This window comes from Rhinichthys klamathensis, unplaced genomic scaffold (assembly GCF_029890125.1).
Source record: "Rhinichthys klamathensis goyatoka isolate OS25496 unplaced genomic scaffold, OSU_Roscu_1.1 h1tg000313l_1, whole genome shotgun sequence".
NCBI lineage: Eukaryota > Metazoa > Chordata > Actinopteri > Cypriniformes > Leuciscidae > Rhinichthys > Rhinichthys klamathensis.
Window position 1 is genome coordinate 921,659 of NW_026606831.1, and position 23,409 is coordinate 945,067.

Genomic DNA, 23,409 nt, shown 5'->3' on the forward strand with positions numbered 1-23,409 from the left:
TTTTGATGTGGGTTCCCACGCAACACGCACGCATCTCGGGCAAGAGCCCGGATAGCTCAGTCGGTTGAGCATCAGACTTTTAATCTGAGGGTCCAGGGTTCAAGTCCCTGTTCGGGCGATCGAGCCTCTTTTTTTTGAGGAGGGCTACGTTTTGCTGTTGAGTTCGTGCACTGCACCTGCACTGGCCTCGGGCAGCGACGCTGCAAGGCACCAAGCGAAATGACAAGCCCGCTTCAGCCAGTTTGTAGTCATGGCCGAGTGGTTAAGGCGATGGACTAGAAATCCATTGGGGTATCCCCGCGCAGGTTCGAATCCTGCCGACTACGTTTGACAGCATGCGCCTGCTTTAGGTTGAAACCTTGCTAAAACTTTAGGAAAAGAAAAAAAGTCACTGTGACAATATTACCCTTGAAAAGAGTTATGTTGGCAAGGAATAGTTTTGTCTGCAAGCTAAAGATGACAAGGGCCCTTTTGTACTCAGCTACACGTCGGGGAGACCGGTAGCTCGCCGTGATCGTATAGTGGTTAGTACTCTGCGTTGTGGCCGCAGCAACCCCGGTTCGAATCCGGGTCACGGCAAGTTGTTCTGGGTGCCTTTGAACTTGAGCTCCACGTTACCACCTCTCCTCACCCCGTCTGTCAGACCACTTTTTTTTGTGTTGCACGGTGCGTCCTTGACGTGCTCTGGATGTTTGAGTGAATTGCCACTGGGACCTTCTTTGAGAGCACGAGCTCTCAGGTTTGAACCCTCAGAGAAAAGACTGAAAACCAAACGCTCCCATTTAGTTTGGAAGAATCTTGCTTCAGAGAGAATATGGTGCTGGTATACTTTCTAATCGCTAGGTGTCAGTACACTCGCTGGCAGTTACCTAGAGTGCAGTGGACTTGCTATTTGCTCCAAACAACTGCGCCTTTGAAGCAAGTTTACAATAACGAAAAGAGCGCGGCAAGTCCACAGCATTAAAGCATGTAAAGATGCTTTCCAGACAAGAAGCAGTGAGATGTTGTTCTTTTTCCTAGCATTATCGTCGGTTGATTATTATTAGCCGTCTAATAGGCTGCATTCCCACTAATGCGCAAGTATATTTTGATATAGCAGACGTTTGGACGGCCGTTCTTAATCGTCGAATAATTGAATGCGATGCATGGGAGAATCTTTTTTTTTTCTTTCAGCCGATACGATTCATTTTGATGTGGGTTCCCACGCAACACGCACGCATCTTGGGCAAGAGCCCGGATAGCTCAGTCGGTAGAGCATCAGACTTTTAATCTGAGGGTCCAGGGTTCAAGTCCCTGTTCGGGCGATCGAGCCTCTTTTTTTTGAGGAGGGCTACGTTTCAATAACGAGCATCAGACTTTTAATCTGAGGATCCAGGGTTCAAGTCCCTGTTCGGGCGATCGAGCCTCTTTTTTTTGAGGAGGGCTACGTTTTGCTGTTGAGTTCGTGCACTGCACCTGCACTGGCCTCGGGCAGCGACGCTGCAAGGCACCAAGCGAAATGACAAGCCCCCTTCAGCCAGCTTGTAGTCGTGGCCGAGTGGTTAAGGCGATGGACTAGAAATCCATTGGGGTATCCCCGCGCAGGTTCGAATCCTGCCGACTACGTTTGACAGCATGCGCCTGCTTTAGGTTGAAACCTTGCTAAAACTTTAGGAAAAGAAAAAAAGTCACTGTGACAATATTACCCTTGAAAAGAGTTATGTTGACAAGGAATAGTTTTGTCTGCAAGCTAAAGATGACAAGGGCCCTTTTGTACTCAGCCACACGTCGGGGAGACCGGTAGCTCGCCGTGATCGTATAGTGGTTAGTACTCTGCGTTGTGGCCGCAGCAACCCCGGTTTGAATCCGGGTCACGGCAAGTTGTTCTGGGTGCCTTTGAAATTGAGCTCCACGTTACCTCCTCACCCCGTCCGTCAGACCACTTTTTTTGTTGTTGCACGGTGCGTCCTTGACGTGCTCTGGATGTTTGAGTGAATTGCCACTGGGACCTTCTTTGAGAGCACGAGCTCTCAGGTTTGAACCCTCAGAGAAAAGACTGAAAACCAAACGCTCCCATTTAGTTTGGAAGAATCTTGCTTCAGAGAGAATATGGTGCTGGTATACTTTCTAATCGCTAGGTGTCAGTACACTCGCTGGCAGTTACCTAGAGTGCAGTGGACTTGCTATTTGCTCCAAACAACTGCGCCTTTGAAGCAAGTTTACAATAACGAAAAGAGCGCGGCAAGTCCACAGCATTAAAGCATGTAAAGATGCTTTCCAGACAAGAAGCAGTGAGATGTTGTTCTTTTTCCTAGCATTATCGTCGGTTGATTATTATTAGCCGTCTAATAGGCTGCATTCCCACTAATGCGCAAGTATATTTTGACATAGCAGACGTTTGGACGGCCGTTCTTAATCGTCGAAGAATTGAATGCGATGCATGGGAGAATCTTTTTTTTTTCTTTCAGCCGATACGATTCATTTTGATGTGGGTTCCCACGCAACACGCACGCATCTCGGGCAAGAGCCCGGATAGCTCAGTCGGTAGAGCATCAGACTTTTAATCTGAGGGTCCAGGGTTCAAGTCCCTGTTTGGGCGATCGAGCCTCTTTTTTTTGAGGAGGGCTACGTTTTGCTGTTGAGTTCGTGCACTGCACCTGCACTGGCCTCGGGCAGCGACGCTGCAAGGCACCAAGTGAAATGACAAGCCCCCTTCAGCCAGCTTGTAGTCGTGGCCGAGTGGTTAAGGCGATGGACTAGAAATCCATTGGGGAATCCCGCGCAGGTTCGAATCCTGCCGACTACGTTTGACAGCATGCGCCTGCTTTAGGTTGACACCTTGCTAAAACTTTAGGAAAAGAAAAAAAGTCACTGTGACAATATTACCCTTGAAAAGAGTTATGTTGGCAAGGAATAGTTTTGTCTGCAAGCTAAAGATGACAAGGGCCCTTTTGTACTCAGCCACACGTCGGGGAGACCGGTAGCTCGCCGTGATCGTATAGTGGTTAGTACTCTGCGTTGTGGCTGCAGCAACCCCGGTTCGAATCCGGGTCACGGCAAGTTGTTCTGGGTGCCTTTGAAATTGAGCTCCACGTTACCACCTCTCCTCACCCCGTCCGTCAGACCACTTTTTTTTTTGTTGCACGGTGCGTCCTTGACATGCTCTGGATGTTTGAGTGAATTGCCACTGGGACCTTCTTTGAGAGCACGAGCTCTCAGGTTTGAACCCTCAAAGAAAAGACTGAAAACCAAACGCTCCCATTTAGTTTGGAAGAATCTTGCTTCAGAGAGTATATGGTGCTGGTATACTTTCTAATCGCTAGGTGTCAGTACACTCGCTGGCAGTTACCTAGAGTGCAGTGGACTTGCTATTTGCTCCAAACAACTGCGCCTTTGAAGCAAGTTTACAATAACGAAAAGAGCGCGGCAAGTCCACAGCAGTAAAGCATGTAAAGATGCTTTCCAGACAAGAAGCAGTGAGATGTTGTTCTTTTTCCTAGCATTATCGTCGGTTGATTATTATTAGCCGTCTAATAGGCTGCATTCCCACTAATGCGCAAGTATATTTTGACATAGCAGACGTTTGGACGGCCGTTCTTAATCGTCGAAGAATTGAATGCGATGCATGGGAGAATCTTTTTTTTTCTTTCAGCCGATAAGATTCATTTTGATGTCGGTTCCCACGCAACACGCACGCATCTCGGGCAAGAGCCCGGATAGCTCAGTCGGTAGAGCATCAGACTTTTAATCTGAGGGTCCAGGGTTCAAGTCCCTGTTCGGGCGATCGAGCCTCTTTTTTTTGAGGAGGGCTACGTTTTGCTGTTGAGTTCGTGCACTGCACCTGCACTGGCCTCGGGCAGCGACGCTGCAAGGCACCAAGCGAAATGACAAGCCCCCTTCAGCCAGCTTGTAGTCGTGGCCGCTACTTCCAGCGATCGGCCGGTTTCTAACTTCCTAACACAATCCGAACAAGGTGCAAACACTTCCTAACACAATCCGAACAAGGTGCAAACACATCCTAACGCAAATCCGAAAACTCCGAACATATGGGACAAAAGAGCCAATCAATTCCTACCAAACGGTGTTTGATAGAGCCAATCAGCTATCGAGTTGATATGCCAATCTCGCGCGCTGATTTAGCCGACCTAGTTTTGTCACATTCCAGATGTATGCATTTGTTCAAACGTTAATTCAAGATTTAATTTGAATAAACATTATTTATTTAGGTCGGTACGCTGGCGTAGTAAGGTAAGTTATGGATATATGATTACATTAAGGCCCGTGTCCCCTCCGTTTCACTTTTTTGTATTCATGGTCACAAATGAAATGTTTAACCTTTTGAGCGTTTTGGTCGCATATATGGGATTTTTACTTATGTGCCCCTGAGTAGCCTACGGTCTCACATGGTATTTAGAATGTTCAGTGACGTTGCATAACCCAGATTCAAACTGCTTTCGCGCGTTGGTTAGTACCATTAGTACGGTGACGCATTGCTGCTACATAGCAGCTACATATTATTTTTTCCACTCAACTTATGTCGTAATAACGAGATATTATCTCGTTAAAACGACATATTTTCTCGTAATAACGATATCTTATGTTGTTAAAACGACATATTATCTCGTCATAACGAGTACGACATATTTTCTCGTTAACGAGATCTTATGTCGTTTTAACGACATCTTTTCTCGTAATAACGAGATCTTATATCGTTAAAACGACATATTTTCTTGGCCTTATAAGGACATGTCATATATAGGGCCTGCAAAATATGCCTTATAAAATGTATAGCCAATCATGTCTTTATTATACTTCTAGGTTCAAAAAGCTGAAGCAATAGCAGCCCACAATGGATGTTTTTATATTAAAAGATCAAATTCTGTACACACCTTATTAATAAAGCATGTGTAGCCATCAGGTAGCCATACATATTCGCAGATGAGTCCATGAATACGAACATTGCGTTTAATTTGCACATGCGTTTTCCTCCCATAGACAACCCTTATAATAAAGAAAAAGCTTAACCCTTTAAGGTACGCACCATGAAAAAAGCAAAGGAAAAATTATTTCTTTGCATTTTTTATTCAATGATGATAACAGTAACAACAATAAAAAAAAAAATGTATTTGACCCTACAGTATTTTAGATACAATCCTCTACCAAACGGTTGAGACGTCTGTTCATAATAAAAGAACAACATTCAGAACGAGTCATATTAAGTGCATTTTCTTGACCAATAAAAAAATCTGATGGCTGCTATTGATGGCTCTTACAATGCTAGTCATATAGTAATACACATACATAGTCAATTTTAAATTTTGAAATGAATAGTAACACCAGAATTGGTATTAATTCTTCAAATGAATTCTTGATATTTACCATAATACAGTACAAATGATATTGATCAAATATTTTTCATCAAATATGTCATCAAAGGAGGAGCAAATTTTCGTTGTGTCATGTGCTGTTTGAAGGAACACTGAAATGGCATGCTGCTCACAGACACAGTGCCATCTAGTGGATTTTTTTAGCATTGCACAACTACACCAAACGGTAGAGATGGCTCATTCAGGTTGAGTTAAGCTTGATGCATTTTTCAATAAAATATAGTGACTTGAAGTGTGGTCTACCAAATGGTTGAGTAGTACCTTAAAGGGTTAATGTGGCTTAATAGGCTATAGCCTACTTCAGTGACAGTGAAAAAGATCAAATGCTGTAGCCTACACGCATTATTAATAATGCTACAGAAAAGCAGATGAGCCCAGAATATGAACGCAGCGCATTTCATTGTTAGGCGTTTTCCTCCCATAGAAACTCTTTATTATAGCTAAATAAAATAAAGGTGGCTCTTAACGTGTCTTTCAATGGGAGGATGGCATTGAAATCAAATCAAATCGTATCAAATCCTTTAAATGGTATTCAATGCAAAACAAAAATGAAAAATATAAGTACCCAATAAAATAAACAAATTATTGTGCCATTAATTAGCCCACAAACAATATTTATTTTAAAGCCTAAATAAATTTATTTAAAGAAAAACACCAGCGTTGGGCGTTTATCTGTCTAGGCTTTATGTTTCAGCCGCCCTTTTCAAACTGGCGCATGAAAATGCAACAGTAGCCTATTTGATTTGTTAACCTGATTTGTTAATTTGCACGCTCTAACGTTAACCTAGATCAGGGGTAGGCAAGTTCGGTCCTAGAGAGCCGCTGTCCTGCAGAATTTAGTTCCAACCCTAATCAAACACACCTGAACAAGCTAATCAATGTCTTCAGGATTACTAAGGCTATAGGCAGGGGAGGTTTTTTACAGTGTTGGAGCTAAATTCTGCAGGACAGCGGCTCTCTAGAACCGAACTTGCCTACCCCTGACCTAGATAAATGTTCGCTATTATTAAGCCATATCCAAGTGTTTGTGCGGAGTGTGGAGAGCGCACTGCATGACATGGAGGCGCCGGTGCCATCACTCGCATTTTTCTATCAACAGTGGAAACAACTTAAAATACTCCATCATTTCTGGTCATACAGAAAATAATTATACATCAGTCGCAACTACTTTTATTTGTGTAAACTCACAACAACAAGAAAACGTTGTACTTTTGTAAAATAAAATAAAACGAACAGGGCGCGCTTTTATGGTCTCTGTGAATTGGAGCGCGTCTCAAAAATTAACTGAAAAACAGTGTAGTCAAGCCTCACAGACCTGAGAAATATAGCCTTCTATACAAAGCTTATAAAATATGTCCACCAACGAAAAAAAAACCCAATCGAAAGCAAATACGTACTGTAGCCTACCATCTAATTATGTATTCCTGTCCGTATGAAAGGCGCATTTTTGTTTAATTGTATCTCTAGGTAATAAAGATATAGCCTACTAACAAAAATAAATCTTATATATAATATATTATATATAAAAAAATGTATAGGCCTATATAAAATATATTTTTTAAAAAGGGCCTCATTGATTAATTTTGCCTGGGGCCCCTATTCAGTGTTCGCCTCTGATTGGGGGCTGCTTGCTTAAGCTTTTTGAACATAGAAGTGTGATAAGGCATGATTGGCTATACATTTTATGTGGATAAAGGAATATTTTGTACATGACATGTCCTTATAAGGCCAAGAAAATATGTCGTTTTAATGACATAACATCTTGTTATTACGAGAAAAATATGTCGTTTTAACGACATAAGGAAATAATGAAAAAATAATATGTAGCCTATGTGGCAGCAATGCGTCATTGGTTAGCGCTGAGCCAGAGACGGACGAGCTTAGCGCTGACATACATCACAACTATGCAGTGTTTTCAACCTCATAATGTTTATTTTAGGTTTCAGACATTTCAATACACATAAGCACGAGTAAAACAATACATTTGGAGTCTGTAAAATACACACCATATGGCTGTGGAAGCAGCTATACAATCTATTCAAATATATTTTTTGCCGAAGTGTTATTCATATCAGACAAAGTGGAAGTAACTATTAAGTTTAGGCTACTCTATTCTTGTCACAGTCCACCGGCAGTTTTCTTGCATGTATTTCGGGAGAAACTAGCCGCGTATTAGGCTACCCTTCAAATTCAAAAAAGTTTTTACGCTCGCATTAGGTGGTTTTTCAGGCAATTCGAAAAAGGAATATTTTGCAAAACTGCAATTGAAACAGTTTTTGCGCATTTACACATAAGACGTGGTGTGTTTGAGGTCCATGTAGCCTAGGCCTATAGCTACGCAAATAATAATTATTTTATATTATTTTATTATAACATTTAATAGGATATATTTAGAAGATGATTTTATGCAAAAAAGGATCAAAGCTGAGTGTGGAGAGCGCACTGCATGGCACGGAGGTGCGGGCGCGAACACTTGCATTTTCCTATCAACAGTGGAAACAACTTAAAATACTCTATAATTTCTGGTCATACAGAAAATAATAATAGTCTACATTATTCGCAACTACTTTTATTTGTGTAAACTCACAATAACAAGAAAATGTTGTGCTTTTGTAAAATAAAATAAAACAATCAGACGCGCTTTCATGATCTCCGTGGAGCGTGAGAACTGAAACAAAATAGTCTAGCCTATGTAGGCTAAAGCTTGTTTAATATTCCACAATATATTTTTCAGATATGACCAAAAAAGGCAAATCCACCGCCTATTGGATTGACATCTGCCATAGGTATGCCCAGGGCACCTTCCAGTTCAGTACAGGCAAAAGGCCTGGAAGCAAAAAATGGAAGGAGGCCCTGGAGCGAATTGATGCCTGTCCATTGCAAAGGGGGAATAAGGTGGACCTGTTTGGCAGGCACATAGTGTGCACTTGTGGGTTCCATAAGGTAGGTACAGTATATCAAAGGCATGATAAGTCATGTAATAGACTATTTTATGGATCATCCCCTGATCTATTCTCAGAATGCACAGTTCTGCAGTATAATTGTTGAAATTATTTAACATGAATAGTATGACTTTCTTTTGTTCCTAATCCCTAATCGTAATTTTATCCCAGACAACAGATGAGGCCTTGATTGAGGCAGGGCCTATGGTAGAGGAAGGCGGCAGCTCAGAGGAGGCAGGGACATCACAGGATGAACAGGGGGTGAAGTGTTCACTGTGTGGTGTGGTTGTGGAGGCAGAGAAGTTCTCCGAGCACCTCTCTGACCACCACGTTGAAGAGAGGTGTGACAGCTGTGGAGCCAGGGTCCAGGGTGCTGTTGGACTGCTCCAACACATTGAGTCTAGCCATTATGCGGCCCTATTGGCTTCAAAGAATCCTGTACCATCTGCATCTACGTGCCCCTCACCATCTCCAAGGCAGGCGCCACCTCAGCAGCACTTGCCAGCACCAGTGTTTCCATCCCCGCGGCCCACTCCATCCGTGCGACCCACTCCATCTGTGCGACCCACTCCATCCCCGCAGCCCACTCCATCTGTGCGACCCACTCCATCCCCGCGGCCCACTCCATCCGTGCGACCCACTCCATCCCCGCGGCCCACTCCATCCCCGCGGCCCACTCCATCCGTGCGACCCACTCCATCCCCGCAGCCCACTCCATCTGTGCGACCCACTCCATCTGTGCGACCCACTCCATCCCCGCAGCCCACTCCATCTGTGCGACCCACTCCATCCCCGCAGCCCACTCCATCTGTGCGACCCACTCCATCCCCGCAGCCCACTCCATCTGTGCGACCCACTCCATCCCCGCAGCCCACTCCATCCCCACGGCCCACTCCATCTGTGCGACCCACTCCATCTGTGCGACCCACTCCACCACCACAGCGCTCTCCATCCCCGCGTCCCACTCAAAGTCCAGCTCCCTCACTGCAGGCCACACCATCTCTGCCTCAGGCTGTTACTGATTGGGAGAGCTTTCTTCCCAGTCAGTTCAAAAGAGTCCTTCAGCCAGCAGATTGGGTGTGGATTGCTAAGTGCCTCTATGAACCCACAGGCCAGCTGAGGCAGAAGATCCAGGAGAACTGGTTTTATCCACCAGTGCAGCCCAAGCCGTCTCCTCCTGAGCCCGGGTGGTACTTCCGGCAGAGAATGTTCTTGTGGGCACCAATGAGGATGTGGGGGATTCCTTTTAAATGCCCACAGTGTGGCCAGAAGATGCACCAATCAGGCATCTACCCGAAGGTCAGGGAGGTAATAGACGTGGATAGCCGCTACTACCTGCTGGGTGGGGACTATCCACGTTGCAGTGCATGCATGTTGCCAGTATGCCCATGGAGCAAGGACATTCTTTCGCAACTGGATGTGGCACACAGGAACATGTTTCCAGCGGTACTGACATCTAAGCTAGCTATGGACAGGAAATGTGTGACCTTCCTCAGGCCAAGGACAAGCGGCAACAGTTCCTCCTACCTCCAGTCAGCAGTAGAGGAAGTCCACAGTGAGGAGTGGGCACGACGGACCATCCGGTACCTCTCTGACTGTGAGCATTATTTGAAGAAGGTTGCCCTTGTCCAATCTTCAACGGCACCTAGATTTACTGCACCTGAACCCTTCAGGCCACTTCCACTCGCCCAGTGGTTTGAGACTGTCCACTCCAACGACATCCTCAGCCATCTGGACGAGATGAAGGGGGTGATTACCTCTACCTATGGTCGAATCCTGAAGATGGATTCTACTAAGAAGGTACAATACACAACAGTTTGAGATTGAGGTTTATTTTCAGCCATCCATGTTAAGTAATTGGAATAGATATAATTTCATTATGATATTGATCTTCATATATGATATTCATTATCATAATGATAAAAAAGTGTGGATTTTTGTTGCTGCGAAGTATAAAGGTGATGATACACAGGGCAACTTTTTGAGCAATGTTGCAGGGCAATCTTGCCGAGCGATTGTTGCTTGGGCACTTTCCCATTAGAAATGGGCAATACATTTCTATCTGGATAATTTAGATCGGTCGTGGGCCCTGTGTCTCATCTGGTTGCCCGTTGACGGCAACATTGCCCAGCAACATTGCTCAAAAAGTTGCCCTGTGTATCATCACCTTAACACACCGTTGCCATGAAAAACAGAGCGTTGCTATGGACGCAGTTCTATTCACTCTGGCAATATAATCGTTTTTAAATCAATAAACTCCTTTTTAAATCAATATTTTGTGTCAAATTATTGATTTATTTGGTAGGTAGCCATGTAATAAGCGGGATAATGTACAGCGAGGCAGTTGTAAAAGCTTCACGGCGGGGTCCCGATCAGCCTGTCGGGGTTGTATTCGCTGTGACAACCGCCTGGCTATACATTATCCCTTACATATAGTGTAATGCTCCATAACAAAAAGAAGAAAATGTATAATTAAGCATGTTGGTCTTTATGTTTGTTTTTCAGATCACAAAAAAGCTGGCTGGTGGCATTGGGGACACGGCTGCATGGATGACTAATATTGGCAATGAGCTTGGCCAGGTTCTGAACAGTGTTCTGACAACAGCTGAAGGAGCAGGACTGGAGGAGCTGTGCCAGGGCGTCGTCAGACGCTACCAGAATGCTGGCGAGCCAGAGCCTGAGGTCATCTATGTTGACCGGGATTGCTGCAGTCAGTCAGGTGGGATTTTGTGGGATTTTTCACAATCAAATGTGCATTGCAATATACAACCCGAATTCCGGAAAAGTTGAGACATTTTTTTAATTTGAATAAAATGAAAACTATACGACTTTCAAATCACATGAGCCAATATTTTATTCACAATAGAACATAGATAACATAACAAATGTTTAAACTGAGAAAATGTACACTTTTATCCAATAGGTCTCAAAATAGTTGGGACGGGGGCACGTTTACCATGGTGTAACATCTCCTCTTCTTTTCAAAACAGTTTGAAGACGTCTGGGCATCGAGTTTATGAGTGTCTGGAGTTTTGGTGTTGGAATTTGGTCGCATTCTTGCCTTATATAGGTTTCCAGCTGCTGAAGTGTTCGTGGTTGCCTTTGACGCATTTTTCGTTTAATGATGTTCTCTATAGGTGAAAGATCTGGACTGCAGGCAGGCCAATTCAACACCCGGACTCTTCTACGATGTAGCCATGCAGTTGTAATAGCTGCAGTATGTGGTTTTGCATTGTCCTGCTGAAATACACAAGGCCTTCCCTGAAATAGATGTCGTCTGGAGGGGAGCATATGTTGCTCTAAAACCTTTATATAGCTTTCAGCATTCATAGTGCCTTCCAAAACATGTAAGCTGCCCATACCGTATGCACTTATGCACCCCCATGCCATCAGAGATGCTGGCTTTTGAACTGAACGCTGATAACACGATGGAAGGTCTCCCTCTTATTTTGCCCGGAGGACACGGCGTCCGTGATTTCCAACAAGAATGTCAAATTTGGACTCGTCGAACCATAGAATACTTTTCCACTTTGAAATAGTCCATTTTTCAAATGAGCCTTGGCCTACAGGACACGACGGCGCTTCTGGACCATGTTCACATATGGCTTCCTCTTTGCATGATAGAGCTTTAGTTGGCATCAGATGGCACGGCGGATTGTGTTTACCGACAGTGGTTTCTGGAAGTGTTCCTGGGCCCATTTAGTAATGTCATTCACACAATCATGCCGGTGAGTGATGCAGTGTCGTCTGAGGGCCCAAAGACCACGGGCATCCAATAAAGGTCTTCGGCCTTGTTCCTTACGCACAGAGATTTCTCCAGTTTCTCTGAATCTTTTGATGATGTTGTGCACTGTAGATGATGAGATTGGCAAAGCCTTTGCAATTTGACGTTGAGGAACATTGTTTTTAAAGTGTTCCACAATCTTTTTACGCACTCTTTCACAGATTGGAGAGCCTCTGCCCATCTTTACTTCTGAGAGACTCTACCTCTCTAAGACATCCCTTTTATAGCTAATCATGTTACAGACCTGATATAAATGAACTTAATTAGTTGCTAGATGTTCTCCCACCTGAATCCTTTCTAATTTTTTTGCTTTTTCAACAATTTGTTGCCCCCGTCCCAACTATTTTGAGACCTGTAGCAGGCATCAAATTTGAAATGAGCTCATTTAGTGGATAAAAGTGTAAAATTTCTCAGTTTAAACATTTGTTATGTTATCTATGTTCTATTGTGAATAAAATATTGGCTCATGTGATTTGAAAGTCTTATAGTTTTCATTTTATTCAAATTTAAAAAATGTCCCAACTTTTCCGGAATTCAGTTGTATTTAAAAAAAGTTAATAGTGGTGTGAAAAAAGTCCCCCTTTCCCTACTGGTGATGGTAATTTGTATTATTATTACCGTCAATGTAATGAAATTGTAATAAATTATAATGACTGAAAAGTAAGTGAAATCAAATGCATGCTTTTTGATTTTTTCCCCCTCAACAGGTGCACCTGCAGTGCTAAACCTTTTTCGTCCATGGAAGTCTGTTGTAAGGCTAGATATCTTCCATTTCATGAGAAGATTTAACTGTGGCCTTACTACAGAGCACCACCCTCTCTATGGTACCTTTTGTTCTAAACTTTCCTCCTGTATTTTTGAGTGGGATCAGGAGGATGTGAAAGAACTTGAGGCGGCCAAGAGAGGGGAGTGGATGAGCAGCCATGGTAGACAGGCTCCAACTGAGGCACAGCTCATGGCCAGCATCAGCCCAGGTGAACTGGCAAAGCACTGTAGGCGGCGGACGCGCAGTGCTGAGGAGATCCGGGTCATGATTTCAGGGCTGCTGGAATCAGTGTGGGAGCTAACTGACACTACAGGGTTTCGCCTTGTTAACCCTGCCAGTATGCGCCATGTCTGGGAGATGCAGAAAAAACATCTTGAGTGCATTCAGGACCCTCCACATGTAGAGCTCTACACAAAGACGGGGACGCTCCAGAAGGGTGGCAATGTCCTAAAAGTGCTTAGGTGTGCTAGGGGGTCATCCTCACTGGAGAGTTTTCATCGCCACCAGTGTGCCTTCATTCCTGGTAAATTCAGAATGTTAAATTGCAGTATGTTATGTAGATCCTAATCACTGTTTGGGGTCATTATGACCCCACTGGACTTTTCCTCAATAGTGTGTGATTACAGTAATGTCATAGTGGTGGCTTGTAATGTTTCTGCGAATGTATGTATAATAATTTGCAAAAGGAGGTAATTCAAAATATATTAGACAACAACAACAAACTCTAACTTTGACAAAAATACAGATTTTTTATATGTATTTCAAAATGTTTAAATATATATTCACAAAATATGTATCATAAAGTTGTTGTATTGAGAAGTTAAGGCATCTAGAAAAATGTAGTGAAAATGAATGAGTCTCTATGGACCTCTATTGGAAACATGTGGTCATTGCACTTTTATTTCTTTAATTATAATTTCTGAAGTTTTTCCACAGACCTGCAGATGGCAGTATTCTATCCCTAACACATAGAGCAATGTCCAAAAACTATTTAGATTTAATTAAGATCATCATTTATGGGATTTTTTCTTTAAAAAATAATTTCTCATGTGCCAATTTATGGCCTAGTTATGTACACTCACCTAAAGGATTATTAGGAACACCATACTAATACAGTGTTTGACCCCCTTTCGCCTTCAGAACTGCCTTAATTCTACGTGGCATTGATTCAACAAGGTGCTGAAAGCATTCTTTAGAAATGTTGGCCCATATTGATAGGATAGCATCTTGCAGTCGATGGAGATTTGTGGGATGCACATCCAGGGCACGAAGCTCCCGTTCCACCACATCCCAAAGAGGCTCTATTGGGTTGAGATCTGGTGACTGTGGGGGCCATTTTAGTACAGTGAACTCATTGTCATGTTCAAGAAACCAATTTGAAATGATTTGAGCTTTGTGACATGGTGCATTATCCTGCTGGAAGTAGCCATCAGAGGATGGGTACATGGTGGCCATAAAGGGATGGACATGGTCAGAAACAATGCTCAGGTAGGCCGTGGCATTTAAACGATGCCCAATTGGCACTAAGGCGCTTAAAGTGTGCCAAGAAAACACCCCCCACACCATTACACCACCACCACCAGCCTGCACAGTGGTAACAAGGCATGATGGATCCATGTTCTCATTCTGTTTACGCCAAATTCTGACTCTACCATCTGAATGTCTCAACAGAAATCGAGACTCAGACCAGGCAACATTTTTCCAGTCTTCAACTGTCCAATTTTGGTGAAGTCTTGCAAATTGTAGCCTCTTTTTCCTATTTGTAGTGGAGATGAGTGGTACCCGGTGGGGTCTTCTGCTGTTGTAGCCCATCCGCCTCAAGGTTGTGTGTGGCTTCACAAATGCTTTGCTGCATACCTCGGTTGTAACGAGTGGTTATTTCAGTCAAAGTTGCTCTTCTATCAGCTTGAATCAGTCGGCCCATTGTCCTCTGACCTCTAGCATCAACGAGGCATTTTCGCCCACAGGACTGCCGCATACTGGATGTTTTTCCCTTTTCACACCATTCTTTGTAAACCCTAGAAATGGTTGTGCGTGAAAATCCCAGTAACTGAGCAGATTGTGAAATACTCAGACCGGCCCGTCTGGCACCAACAACCATGCCACGCTCAAAATTGCTTAAATCACCTTTCTTTCCCATTCTGACATTCAGTTTGGAGTTCAGGAGATTGTCTTGACCAGGACCACGCCCCTAAATGCATTGAAGCAACTGCCATGTGATTGGTTGATTAGATCATTGCATTAATGAGAAATTGAACAGGTGTTCCTAATAATCCTTTAGGTGAGTGTATTTGTGCAATAAATAGGTAAAAAACGTCAAAATTTCCACAAAAACACAGCATACATGTATAGTTGAGAAGTAAATAAAAAAAATGATATATAGTTTTCCATATAAAAATGTATATTTCCTTATGCAATTGCTCTTTAAAAGTTTGGGGTCATTTTGAGTTTTGGGGTCATTTTTGAGTTCACACCAATTAAGTGTTGTCCTTTTTTAACAGTGATTAAGGGTTAAGTTAAAAAGATACTTGTCTCATTATTCTTCAGAAGGTTACTGTTCTATAACTATGTCATTGCGTAAATTGGTATGTCCTCAGTTTAAAATAATTGCTTACTGAATCTGTGCATTTTCATTCTTAGGATGGAGATGCAATGCCATGCACACACAAATGTACATGTTGGAGGGGGCCTCGAGATGGAACATGAACCGGGCAAAAGATGCTGTATCTGTGGTGGGGGCCTCAAACCTCAGGACATTTGATGTCTCCTTAATGTCTCATTTAAACAATATGAGCCAACGGGTCCTTGGTTGTTCTTTAATGCCAGAATTCACCCCTCCAGGAAAACCCACTGGTAAGAAGGGGGGAGGGGGGGGGGGGGGGGGGGGGGGTTGTGTGTGGGTTTGTGTGTGCGCGTTTGTGTGGGTGTTTGTCCTCTCCCCATTAACAATGCCTTACAAATTATTGCAGGGGAGCGCATTGCAGTGGAGTACTTGTTGGCCCAGTCCAATAGAGGTGACCAGTTATTGGCACACCACAATGCCATACCTGAAGTCCCCCCAGAGGAGCCCGAAGATGAAACTGAAATTGACACAACTGTGTGCCATTCAGCTGACCTGAGGGCTGATGACTCTGACCTTCCAGTAGCTGACGTGGAGACCCAGGTGACCAGTCAGGTGGATGACACTGGACCCAAATCCCCTGATGAGGAGGTCAGTGAGGAACAGGAGGATGACACTACAACTCCTAGCACATCTGGCCAGGTAATGTTGCTATCTTTTACTTTAAAAAAAAATTAACTGGTGAAGTGCAAAACACATATTGTAAACCGTGTGTAAAGTTAAAATATATGCATGTACAATGCAAAATAATTATTACAACATTGTATTTATTAGACTGTGGTTGTTGTTTTTTTCTAAATTTTCTGAGTATACAGTGTGATTCCAGAGGTGTCTTGGGCTGGGAGGCAGTTGATGCCCTGGCAGCATATCTGGTTGGCCTAAACCGAACAATCACTGCCTTGTCATCACAAGAGGAGGCCTCCATAGTCCAGCTGTACACGGCTCTGCATGTCATGGACAAGGTTCCATCGAAATATAGCCAGAGGGCTAAGAAGAAGACTTTGCCAGGACCTTGGAGAGCATCCAGGAAGCGGAGTGGCTCTGCTCCAGGACAGCAGGCAGCAGAGAGGTAATTTAACTATTTCGATCTTCACTAGTTTATTACCCAGTATACAGTCCAGTTTATATTATCCTTCTTTTCCATAGACTGCTCATGACTCATGGGCAGGCGGCTCAAGACCCTGAAGTCCACAGGGTCTGTGAATGTGTTTGCCTACGGCTTTTGAAAGAGTTTCAGCAAGCACGGAACAGGCCCAAGGACACACGAGGAAAAACTCTGCCAATTGCACAATCTATTGTGGTGGTATACAGCCACTTAAAACAGCTACTGGAGGACAGCAGAGCGGTTCTAGGACAGACTAACATGGTTCTGGTCCCGATAAACACCACTACTGTCTCCTCGTGGTGAGTCTTCTTTTGCGCAATACTTTTAAACAATCATAGAAGTATATCAAGATAGTACTACCTAATGTAAGGGTGGAAATCCTGCAGGTGTTCAAGCTACAAGACTGCCAAATGACTAAAGAAACGTCATTAGCAAGATGGTAGAAAACTCTAAATTTCTTGTCTGTTCCACCCACTGCAACTTATACCAACAACGGAAATAAGCGCTGTTACAATAGCTTAATATGTGGGAGAGCGTTGCTATAGAGAGTGACAATATTGTATTGTGTAACGGGTATTTGGGACTTGCTAGACAATATTAATATGTCATTAATATTATAGAAAGAAAGAAAGGATTTACACTTCCCCCATTGTAAACTCCCAATGTACACAAACATCTTGGCCTACAGGCCTTGATCGCTATCAGACACAGCATGTACCCCCTCTGTCTCTTTGGGAACAAATGGTCATTGGAGAAGGAGGGGGTTCAAAACAGTATAGCAAATCTATTACGAAGCATAGGAGTCATTCAGATCCAAGAGCAGCTTGTCTTTATTAAACAGAGTAGTCACCAGGCAAGGGTCATACACCAGCAAACACAGCAGAGAAGATTAGGCAAAACCGTGGTCAATTTACAGGCAGGATATCAGGGCAGGCAAAAAAAACAAAAAACAAAACAAACGGGATACAGGAACAAGGCAGAAGATCAGGAACAGACAAGGTCACAGCAGGCAGGTAAACACATAGAAAAATGCTTGGAAATGTTTAGCCCAGAGTGTTGTGTGAGTGTGGCTTAAGTGAGTGTTTGAACATGAGATGCAGGTGTGTGTAATCAGCGCAGTGCAGGTCTAAACCTTCCTTTACATGTTTCCTTTAGAAATTATACTAAGTAAAGACAATGGGCTTTAATCCGTTAAAATTGCTAACTTTAAGATGAAGAATGTTTCTCTTGCAGGCTATTAAGAAGACAGAAACGTGTGGACAGAGACATGCTGCTACAGGGTACTACACTGCCCAAACAATTATATTTGGCAAAGGGGTTACTTCCTGAAGCACGCACCCTTCCAGCTGCTCCTGCACAGCATGGGCATGAGGCCATGGTATTTGAGGAGCCAGAAAATCAGGAGGGAGAGGCCTTCATACACAAGCGAAAGTCCAAAAGGTGCCAACCCCCCACCGCCCACCGCCCACCGCCCACCCCTCCTCCTGTATCTTCCTCTTCATTTCCCATATACCCACCAGCACCACACTTTGCATCCTCCACTCTTGGGTCCTACCCACCCATTTCCAGCTACCCAACAGGTCTACCAGTGCCTCAGTCTACCCAGTTTATGCCACCTTCCCAATTACAGCCCCCACCCCAATTACAGCTACCTTCCCAATTACAGCCCCCTGCCCAATTACAGCACCCTCCACAATTACAGCCACCTTCCCAATTACAGCCACCTTCCCAATTACAGCCACCTTCCCAATCCCAGCCACCTTCCCAATTACAGCCACCTTCCCAATTACAGCCACCTTCCCAATCCCAGCCACCTTCCCAATTACAGCCACCTTCCCAATTACAGCCACCTTCCCAATCCCAGCCACCTTCCCAATTCCAGCCCACTCCCCAATTCCAGCCACCTTCCCAATTCCAGCCCACTCCCCAATTCCAGCCACCTTCCCAATTCCAGCCACCTTCCCAATTACAGCCACCTTCCCAATCCCAGCCACCTTCCCAATTCCAGCCACCTTCCCAATCCCAGCCACCTTCCCAATTACAGCCACCTTCCCAATCCCAGCCACCTTCCCAATTACAGCCACCTTCCCAATTCCAGCCCACTCCCCAATTCCAGCCACCTTCCCAATTCCAGCCACCTTCCCAATTACAGCCACCTTCCCAATTCCAGCCCACTCCCCAATTCCTGCCACCTTCCCAATTCCTGCCACCTTCCCAATTCCAGCCCACTCCCCAATTCCAGCCACCTTCCCAATTCCAGCCCACTCCCCAATTCCAGCCACCTTCCCAATTTCAGCCACCTTCCCAATTCCAGCCACCTTCCCAATTCCTGCCCACTCCCCAATTCCAGCCACCTTCCCAATTCCAGCCACCTTCCCAATTCCAGCCCACTCCCCAATTCCAGCCACCTTCCCAATTCCAGCCCACTCCCCAATTCCAGCCACCTTCCCAATTCCAACCCACTCCCCAATTCCAGCCCACTCCCCAATTCCAGCCACCTTTCCAATTCCAGCTGCCTGATAACCTGCCACCACAAACTCAGCCCAGGCAGCGCACCTGGAGAAGGCAGAAAGCTGCCCGAGAGGATGAAGAGCGAGTGGCTAGGGGTGAACCACCACGGAAAAGACTAGCAAAGGATATATATCACTATATCTGCAAGCAGTGTGGGCTGGCAAAAAATAAGACAACTGGCCACACTCAGCTGAAGGGCCGGTGGTATTGTCCAGCCTCAGGCCTCTCTATTGAGCAGTGGAGGGAAAATGTACAGGGAGGACCTTGATTTTTTTTCAGGTAGCTTATATAAATACCTGTGCCTGGCACGGTCAGTCATCTTAGGTGATCCAAGATGGTTGGCTGGCAGTTTGACTGAATTGAATTTCTTTAACCCCCCACCCCCTACTCTCTGTTGTATAATGGCAGACCTGTTGAAAGAAAGTGTCTGTGTGATTAAAGACCTTATACCTGGATTAAAAAATATTGATTTGATTTGGTTTTCATCGTCCTGGAAATTGGTAAGTCATATTTAACCCTTTGACGCGTACGATCACACCGGTGTGATCAGTCTTGGCTGGTCCCTGGAGCGTACGATCACACCGGTGTGATTAGAACGTTCAGTGAATCACGTGATCAACTGCTAAATTCAAAATTTCAAACTTTTGCTTTTACTGCTTTCCCGCTTTGACTGGCACTGAGCCAGAGACGGACGTGCACAGCTCTCATCATTATCACAACTGTTCAGAGTATTTTAATGTTTATTTTAGGTTTCATTCACTTTACATTACACAATTTACACTTTACATTACAAATTACATTACACAATAACAAATATATAGTTTATTATTGCACACGAATATTTATAACAACAAAATAACCTTTTAAACATGATGTAATATTAATATTTATTCGAGTCAAACACACCTTGTAGAGAAAACGGCCTTTTCACACCGCAAGCGTCAGCGACGCGAGCAGCGCATTTTTTTTTCGGCGTGCGTGCATGTTAATCAATGAGTGGATTCACACCAGGAGCAGCGCGTGAGCCTCAAGCAGGAGCGTCGCGTGAGATGCAGTGAAGCGGGGGTTACTGTCATATATTTCGGGAGACATGGATGATCTTGCATGTTGTAAATCCAGCAGGCTCTGAGTCCAACTCTCCATCAGTGTTGTAAACAAATAATGGCGGCGCCCATAGCCCGTATATCTTACCGATCAACTAACATGATCTTTTTTTCTCTAAGTATTAAAACCACATTAGGAGTTCCCTTACATATATTTAACGATGTTAATAACTACAAGTTTGTAAATATTTTGTATAATAAATAAAAAAAGATTTGAACTGTCATGCATTGCGAGTCTTTTTTTCCCGCTGACAAATGATGTAGAGCTGACGTCACCGTTACCTCACACTCGCCTTTGTTCTAATTTAAAGACACAACTTTAATCAAGCTCACCAACTTCAGAGAAAATGACAGAAAATTTATATAAAAGACGACAACTGACAAATGAGGAAATTGAGGACATTTTTTTTAATTCTGATGAGGAGATTTTTGACAGCGAGGCAGAGAGTGACAGCGATGAAGATCTTCCCCCAAACCTTGAAGCTCTTGACAACATTGCAGATGAAGAGACGACACCAGTCCCAAATGAGGCAGAAGAGGTAAACTCATTGTTATGGAAGGCAACCAACCTTTTTAATCCTCCTGGGCCAGGCAATTTTGACAACCAGCTCTGTGGTGTGCAAAATCCACCAGAATCACCCAGTGAGGTCAATTGTTTTAAATTGTTCCTCACAGAAGATGTCATGGGAGAAATTGTGGAGGAAACAAACCGCTATGCCTCTGACTTGCAAGAAAGGGAAATTAAAGGAAAGCTGGTTAAATGGGTTCCAACAAATATCCCTGAAATGTACACATTTTTAGTGGCAGTTCTCTTAATGGGGGTGATAAAAAAAACATCACTTCGTGATTACTGGAGCACAGACCCCATGCTCTTGACCCCATTTTTTGGGTCTCTGTTCTCACAGGATCGCTTCCTTCTGCTCCTCCGCTGTCTTCACTTCGCAAACAATGCGACAGCAGTTTCCAATGACCCGCTGAAAAAAATCAGACACATATTTACTGCTCTCACCTCCTCCTTTCGTCGCATTTTTGTGCCATACAGGGATCTGTGTGTGGATGAGTCTCTGATGAAGTGGAAAGGCAGGCTGGCATTTCGTCAGTTTATTCCATCTAAACGGCACAGATTTGGGGTCAAGTTTTTTGTTTTGTGTGATGTGCTCACTGGTTATGTGGAGGACATGATAATTTACACCGGATCTACCACTGACATCCAACATTACCCAGGACTTGGGATTTCTGGGTCCGTTGTGATGACACTTCTAGCACCTTACCTAAAAAAATGTCATGTTCTTTATGTGGACAACTGGTACAGTAGTCCCACACTTTTCCAGCACCTCTTGTCACTTGGCACTGGAGCTTGTGGGACTGTGCGCGCAAACAGGAAAGGGATGCCAAAGTTCACCTGTAAGATGAAAAAAGGTGAGGTGGAATTCGAAGAGAATGGGTCACAGATGGCAGTAAAATGGCACGACAAGAGGGATGTACATGTCCTTACCACAGTCCACCCAACTGGTATGGCAGCCACAGGGAAGCTTGATCACATCACTGGGCAACCAAGGATGAAGCCAGTCTGTGTGCTGGAGTATAACGAAAAGATGGGGGCAGTTGACAAAGCTGATATGATGACTGGTTTCCATGAATGCATGAATGAAAGTCTACCAAGTGGTACAAGAAGATATTTTTCCATGTACTTGACACTGTTTTACTCAACAGCCACATCGTCTACCGGCAAATTACTGGTGAGAAATGGATACAAATCATCTAATAATAAATATAAACAAGATAAAAAGTGATAACATTTTTAATTAATGTAATCTAAAGTGTTAACAAATTCACAATAATAAACAGACCATACTGTCACATACTATTCTATTCTCCTCACTCCCTCCCTATTGATGTGCTCTACTATGAGTAGGAAAGGAAATCACCTCCCTACAATTCAGGACGAACCTGATGAGAGGGCTGCTGGAGGAGTACAGCACATCGCGCGGTCCAACCAAAGGAGGGCGTCCTGCCTTAGACACTCCTCTGCGCCTTACAGCCAGGCATTTCCCATCTGAAGTCCCTCAGACCACTTCCCAGGGCAGCAAGACCAGGCGGCACTGCAAGGTCTGCCTCTCCAGCACACGCAAGGGCAAGCAGAGGCGCCTCACCAAGCACATGTGTGTGCCATGCAACACTCCCTTGTGTGCTGTCCCATGTTTTGAGGAGTACCACACACTGAAGCATTATTAAGCCTGTAAAAAGTCAGAGTATATTAATTAATTTATGATGATACTATTTTAATTATTTTTTTATTGTAATTATATTATTAAGTATAAAGGTATGTATAATAGTTTGTTTTAAACAAAAACATTTATCAAAAGTCAGAGTATATTTATAGAATTTTTGTTTGTTTATGATGATACTATTTTGATATTCATTGTAAATCTGTTTTGTAATTATATTAGTAAGTATAAACGTATTGTGTTAAAAAAAACATTTAACTTACATTAAAATAGATTTAATAAAACATACATGAAATGTGTACATTTTGTGATTTCTTTTTAACAAATGTCATACGTTTGAATTCTATGAATAATGCTAATCTTATACTATACATATATCTCACTAGCAAAACAGAGAAAAGCTACATGGTATGACATCGTTAAAGGGATAGTTAAAATGAAAATTCTGTCATCATATACTCACCCTCAATTTGTTTTAAACCTGTATGAATTTGTTTCTTCTGCTGAACACAAAAGAAGATATTTTGAAGAATGTCAGTGACCAGACAGTTAAAGGTATAGCGGAGGATTTTCTTTTTCCGGGTGGGTAGCCTATACTATTGGTCCACCTAAGTGTCAATCATTCTGGTGATATGTTTACGTAAGGCCGTCGTACGTGCTCGTCCCTATGTAGTTTTCGCTTTCTGCGCATGCACACTTTCAGTTGTATTATGTGTGATGAGTTACGGTTTCAGCCATTCCTTTGAAAATGGCTGAGGGTTGAAAGAGAAAAAATGTATACGAAGTGTATGATAAGAAGAGAAAGGCCGCAGGATATAGAAACAAGACCAGAGTGATTTTGGGTGAATATTTCACACGCTGGCGTGCGCTAAAAGCACAGGTTGGGCTTCCCACTGATGCCGCAGTCGCAAAGATTCTACTAGACAGGTAAAGTTTGTCATGCTATTTGGAGAAATCCATTTAAAATCACTGCTAGTAAAAGTT

General features: G+C 43.6%; 7 non-coding genes across 7 annotated transcripts; all 7 read left to right on the forward strand.

The window, feature by feature from the left end:
* The first annotated feature begins 507 nt into the window (after positions 1-507).
* Positions 508-579, forward strand: trnah-gug (transfer RNA histidin (anticodon GUG)). Its single transcript has one exon. It is a non-coding gene; the product is annotated as a tRNA-His (tRNA).
* Positions 580-1,231: 652 nt separating this feature from the next.
* On the forward strand, positions 1,232-1,304 carry trnak-uuu (transfer RNA lysine (anticodon UUU)). Its single transcript has one exon. It is a non-coding gene; the product is annotated as a tRNA-Lys (tRNA).
* Positions 1,305-1,523: 219 nt separating this feature from the next.
* On the forward strand, positions 1,524-1,605 carry trnas-aga (transfer RNA serine (anticodon AGA)). The gene has a single exon. It is a non-coding gene; the product is annotated as a tRNA-Ser (tRNA).
* Positions 1,606-2,505: 900 nt separating this feature from the next.
* On the forward strand, positions 2,506-2,578 carry trnak-uuu (transfer RNA lysine (anticodon UUU)). Its single transcript has one exon. It is a non-coding gene; the product is annotated as a tRNA-Lys (tRNA).
* Positions 2,579-2,704: 126 nt separating this feature from the next.
* trnas-aga (transfer RNA serine (anticodon AGA)) lies at positions 2,705-2,785 on the forward strand. The gene has a single exon. It is a non-coding gene; the product is annotated as a tRNA-Ser (tRNA).
* Positions 2,786-2,966: 181 nt separating this feature from the next.
* trnah-gug (transfer RNA histidin (anticodon GUG)) lies at positions 2,967-3,038 on the forward strand. Its single transcript has one exon. It is a non-coding gene; the product is annotated as a tRNA-His (tRNA).
* Positions 3,039-3,689: 651 nt separating this feature from the next.
* trnak-uuu (transfer RNA lysine (anticodon UUU)) lies at positions 3,690-3,762 on the forward strand. The gene has a single exon. It is a non-coding gene; the product is annotated as a tRNA-Lys (tRNA).
* Positions 3,763-23,409: the final 19,647 nt, after the last annotated feature.